Source organism: Cynoglossus semilaevis, chromosome 1, assembly GCF_000523025.1.
Source record: "Cynoglossus semilaevis isolate Cse_v1.0 chromosome 1, Cse_v1.0, whole genome shotgun sequence".
NCBI lineage: Eukaryota > Metazoa > Chordata > Actinopteri > Pleuronectiformes > Cynoglossidae > Cynoglossus > Cynoglossus semilaevis.
In genome coordinates this window covers 380,882-387,019 of record NC_024307.1, presented here as the reverse complement: position 1 = coordinate 387,019, position 6,138 = coordinate 380,882, and positions in this window count along the sequence as shown.

The following is a 6,138-nucleotide window of genomic DNA, read 5'->3' as shown; positions in this document are numbered from 1 at the left end:
GAAATGTCCGTCATCACCGCCATCATCAGAATTTAGATTTAAGACGAGATCAGTGGAAGAAAACACACCAAAAAAAAAAAAATCTTCATTTGTGGAGTCGGTGTTGACTGAAAGGGGGGGAGAGGCTGAGGGGTGAGGCGGGGGGGTCACCAGTGAAGACACACAACAACTACACACACAGATACACAACAGCTGTTTTTATTCCCTCTCTTCGTCCACTTTTACGCACAGCGACAGCACTTGGTGTCCCAGCTCCGTGGGCCTGAGTGTCCGTGTGGGGCACGTGTCTGTGTCTGTAGTTTAACTCCACATATAAATCACTCTCCTCGCTGCATACATAAGTAATAAGAGGAGCCTCTGGTCTTTGTGCTCCGCGGCCGCGTCTGCCCGTGCGTGGATATTCCTGTCTCCCTCTGGTTTTCGTTTGAAAGGCAAATTGACCTCTTAACTGTGGACCGGGACCCACGGCCAATCTGGCCCACGGATAGACGCGTGCTGAGTGGAATCAGGGGCTGCAGACAAAAGAAGGCCACGGCCGAAAACTGGGCTGCAGAAAAAAAAAAGAAAAAAAAAAAAAAAACTGGGCTGAACCGAGGACCCAGAGAGAGAAATGTTACTGCTGTTACTGCTGTTACTGCTGTTACTGCTGTTCCTGCTGTTACTGCTGTTACCGCTGTTACTGCTGTTACTGCTGCTGCTTCTGCTGTTACTGCTGCTGTTACTGCTGCTACTGCTGCTGTTACTGCTGCTGTTACTGCTCTTACCGCTGTTACTGCTTTTACTGCTGTTACTGCTGATGCTGTTACTGCTGTTACTGCTGCTGCTTCTGCTGTTACTGCTGCTGTTACTGCTGTTACCGCTGTTACTGCTGTTACTACTGCTGTTACTACTGCTGTTACTGCTGTTACTGCTGTTCCTGCTGTTACTGCTGTTACTGCTGTTACTGCTGCTGCTGCTACTGCTGTTACTGCTGCTGCTGCTGCTGTTACTGCTGTTACTGTTGCTGCTGTTACTGCTGCTACTGCTGCTGTTACTGCTGCTGTTACTGCTCTTACCGCTGTTACTGCTTTTACTGCTGTTACTGCTGATGCTGTTACTGCTGTTACTGCTGCTGCTGTTACTGCTGCTGCTGCTGTTACTGCTGGTGCTGTTACTGTTACTGCTGCTGCTGTTACTGCTGCTGCTGTTACTGCTGCTGCTGTTACTGCTGTTACTGCTGCTGTTACGGCTGCAGCAAAAAAAGAGACTAAAGACACAGAGTCACTGCTGTTCTTGTTGATTGTTTTTGTTGTTGAGAACAGAGTAAACAGTTACAGTAAACAGTTACAGTAAACAGTTACAGTAAACAGTTACAGTAACACTGGTACTTTTATATATAGTAATAGTAAATTAGTTCTAATAAAACTTTTTATTTAAAAAATATCTGTAAAGGAAAAAAAAGTCTAACAATCATTAACACAACTATTTTTTAGTAAAGTTTTTTTTATCATCTCTCTGCACTTTATCTGTATGTGTATGCATTTTTTTTCTTTTTTCTGTTACAGACTAACTGTAGGCTGCGCTGCGCCTCTTGGCACAGGGCGCATTCTTTCTCCTTTCAGTCTGGAGACCAGGCAGGAATTAATCTCCATCGTCGGACATTGTTCCCCCTCATTTGCATAAAGCTGCAGTATATGACCAAGTCAAATAATGACACAATCGGAGCCGAGCCGCAGGCCTGGGTGCCTGCCTTTCATCACTGGCCCCGGAGTCGCTGCCTTCACCTGCCTGAAAACACACAGCGGTATTTTGGTCAAATTCATTTAAATACTGAGGGGGAGAAAAAGAAGAAGAAGAGAAAAAAAACACCGTTAATGTCACGGCAGTGGGTTTAAATTACACAGAAACTTTGTTTAAACAGCGCGACACGTTTAAAAAAAACTGAGCAAATGAAAAATAAAATAAAACGAAAGAAGAAATCGTGTCGTAATTAGGAATTTAAATCGAATCGTGAAGTTGTACCGAGCGCTTTTATCGTCGTTTTGTTGTCGTTAATTATTCTTCATTCCTGTTCAACATGTGAAATAACTTCACGTTTGTCTCTCCTCGTTAGTTGGACGAAGTAAAAGGACGTTTTAAAAAAACAAATCGATTTTTTTTTTTACAAATATCAATGAAAATTTCTCGAATGTATTTTTTAAAATAAAAACATTCAAACATTTTAGTCGGTGATTAAAGATGAGAACTTTACACCGCTCTAACATTCACTTCCACTTTTTCGTACTTTGATATTTGAACTTTTTTCCACTTTGTAGAATTTTAAATCTTAAATTTCGCCTCTTTTTATTCTTATCTGTGTTTTATTTACACTATTATTCCTTCTTTTTTTTTTTTTTATTGTCGGTCTGGCGTTAGCAGCGTAGCTGAAGCCGTGACGTCATTTTAACGAGTTCCTCTTTAGCCCGAGATCACTTCCGTGTGGCGCGTGGGCCTCTCCGCCAGGCGCATGCGCGTGTTTACTGAGTGTCGCGTGCTCATTATCATACAGCTGCACTTTTATCTCTCTCTCTGCGTGTGTATGCGCGGGCGCGCGCGCGTGCTCGTGTGTGCCGTGTCACAGCTGCGGTTCCTCGGTGCTGCTGCTGTGACACTGTACACAGTTACACCAGAGCCACGATAACCGAAGGAAATGTCACGATATTTAGGGTTTGTTTTTTTTTTAATCCACCGAAGTGACGTCAGAACCATCAGCCCCCACGGACGATGGGGGGGCGGGGGCGGGGCGTGGTTCTTTCAAAGTATTTTCTGAGAGTTAGTACATGGAGCGAGTTTTATCAATCTTTCAAAGTATTTTCTGAGAGTTAGTACACGGAGCGAGTTTTATCAATCACAGTATTGTGGGAATACTAGCTTTAGTGAAGTATCTGACTTTGTCACGGACACGGAATTATTTCACAAATAATAAGATGAAGCGTTGGATTTTCAAAATAAAAGTTCCAATCTATCTTTATGTTTTAGAACGAAATTTTCCCGCGTTTCAGTCGTCAGTCATTTAATACAATATGGAGATAATTGTAAAAAAAAAAAAAAGTTTATACCATTGAAAGAGATAGAGAGAGCATCTGACCCACAGACTGTCCACAGAGGTGGGCTGCATGTGGTCCTGGAGTGGTGCTTCACTGAGACCTGGGAATCCTGTGAAGGTCGACTGAATCATCAGTCAGTAGAAAATGAGATTTTTTTTTTCTCAGACTCAGACTGATCTGGGCTTCAGTCATTATTTTGTTCTTTTCTTATTGACGTCATCACACTGGTTATTTCTTTGCACAATCTGGATAAACCTGAAATGGACCTGGAACAGTTTGTTAGAATCATGTGACAATTTCTCAGAAATTCTTCAAAACGTGAAATAATTTTGTGTCCGTCAGAAAAACAGAAATGTATATAAACATAAAAGTAAAAGTATTCAAACTCAATTTGAATACTTAAAAAAAATAAAAAATATATTTCAGCCTGGAGCTGCTGCTTAGTTCAGCGCCACCTGCAGGAGGAAGAATTAATGCTGAGGAAACTGAGAAAGTTCACCTCCCCCCTCAGGTCTATTTACCGACTTCCTGTCAAACATTAACCACAGTTACCCGGGGACTTGTTGGAACCTTTGCTTTATTTTCTCACTGATCACATTAGTTCCTACACTGGTGTAGATCCTGCGTGTTCTTCTTCTCACGACCGTCTCCGTGTCCGTGTGCCGCGGCAGGCCGAGCCAATTTGAAAGTGCAACAGGACACGGCTGTAATTGGTGCTCACTACATGGCCACCTCCAATGCATTGTCAATCAGTTAATGTAATTGATTAGCCGAGGTCCTATTCTGGCCGGCTGTAATCTGATAGAGGCCTCTTTCAGCACCATGGAGAGAGCCAGCGAGGGACCCAGATTTAATCAGGCCGGCTGTGGACACAGCACAGCTTCAGCCTTTGTCCCCGAAAACTGAGAGCAGGCAGCCAGGCAGCCAGGCACCGACGGCCGAACAAAAACACGGCAGAACAAAAGTGCCAGAGTTTAATGAAGTGATTGCTTTTTAAACACAGTTGTGAACAGGCCCCCCGGTGGAGCACATGTGGAACTGCGTCCAAACACACGGACTGTTCTCGTACATTTTCTGGAGAGATTTTTTTTTTCCAAGACAAAAGATATAAGTAGTGGTAATTTTTTCATTATTTGGCCGTGTAAGTGATTGGTTTAAACACTATAATCCAAACATTGTTTGTTTCTGCTCCCCTTCAAATGAAGGAGTTCTAATTTATATATATACATATATATATACGTATATATATATATACATGTATATATATATATATACATATATATGTATATATGTATACCGTATACATACATATATATATATATATATACACATATATATGTATACATATATATGTATACATATATATATGTATATATATATGTATGTATATATATATTAAATGGATTTGTTTTTACCAAAGTCAGAGTCAATGCTGCTGTAACAGTCTCTACAGACCAGGGACGTGCCGTGAGGTTCATGACTTGCGAGACCTTCAGACGCCCCCTTGTGGTGAGGCAGAGTACTGTTTGCTTCTCCTGCTGACTTTTCTCTGCACGTTCTTGTCCGATCATCAGGAACATTAAAGACATGACACAGACTGTAGAGAGTCAGGATGTAGAACAAATATTTCTGTAAAGTTCATATTGGCGATATGCATAATTATGTAATATCGGTAAGAATCAGTTTTTTCTTCCAATATTGAAAATCCTCAGGGGTGTGAAACTCATTTTTTACCAGTGGAGTTCCTTAAAGGGACGGTCATAACTGTATATCTGTAATATCTGTATCTGTAAATGTTTCTACGGTTGAGTATTATTTATTTATATAAGTTACAAATATTGTTCATAGTGTTTAAAAATCAAACTTTTCATCCATCAGGTTAATAAACTCTGCTGCATCGACTCCCGCGGGCCATACAAAATGACTTGGCGGGCCATATTTGGTCCCCGGGCCTTGAGTTTGACACATGTGGCCTAGATGACGTGATCTAAAAATGAAAGTGAATTATCGTCGCTGTGACACCACCGTGACACAACAGTGACCTCTGTTGGTGTGGAGTCTTTTGGACAATATCGACATCCCCGATAGCCACAGCGCCACACAATGGAAAACACTACAGGTATAAAACATCCACTCCAGAGTTTTAACATTTTATTCTGACTGCGCTGACTGATTTTCCCATCAACACTCTGAAGAACGACCTTTCGGATCTCTGACATTGGTGAAAAAAATAAAATAAAAAAAATAAACTAAACGTTTAAACCCAGAAAACTGCTGCAGTAAAGAGCAACAATTTGAAAACTATTTGGAGGAAAGAAAATCAACACGTGGCTTCTGAGCGTGAATGCCGCGTGTCTGAGCGCGGCACAAAAGCGGAGGTCGGTGTCTAGTTTTTAAAGTGTACTTTAGAAGGATGCCCACGAGGCCGGGTTTACCATGAAAAGCCCTGCAAAGTGGTGGCGCTGTGAGGGCTCAGACTAATGGACCTCGTCCCTGATGGTATCTGTACTTTTGACAATGTTGCTGATAATTATATGAGACCAAGGACAGATGCTCCTGGGCTTTTATATCCCCTCTGAAAAGGTCAGCTTGAGTTTAATGAATTCTGATGAATTGGACTGAAAATCTAAAATTCAATATCCACATTTGCTGCTTTCAAGTTTGTGTCTAGTGCTGTGGGTTTTTTTTTCTTTTTTTCTTTTTCTTCTCAGCACAGACCTGAGATTGAAATGGATCAGGGCAGATTTCCTTCTTTCTGCATATCAGACGTCGGGGCGGCCCCCGTCTCCGGGGCACGGTTACCTCTAATTTACTCATCAAACGCAGCGGAGTGTCTCTCAATAATCCCGGCAGTCCATTGGTTGTTTGGGGTGGAGTCCCCCATCAGGGAGCATGCCCTGGAATGTTAAAGACTAATTCAGCGCTGAGCTGCAGAGGTGGATAAAGTGATTGTTCTATCGGGGAGCTGATTAACACGGGCTCCGGCCTGTTTTTTCCCCCCGCGTTCACCTCCGATGTGGCTCACATTCATTTCTGTATTCATGAGTGGATGAGAACACACGGGCTGAGCGGC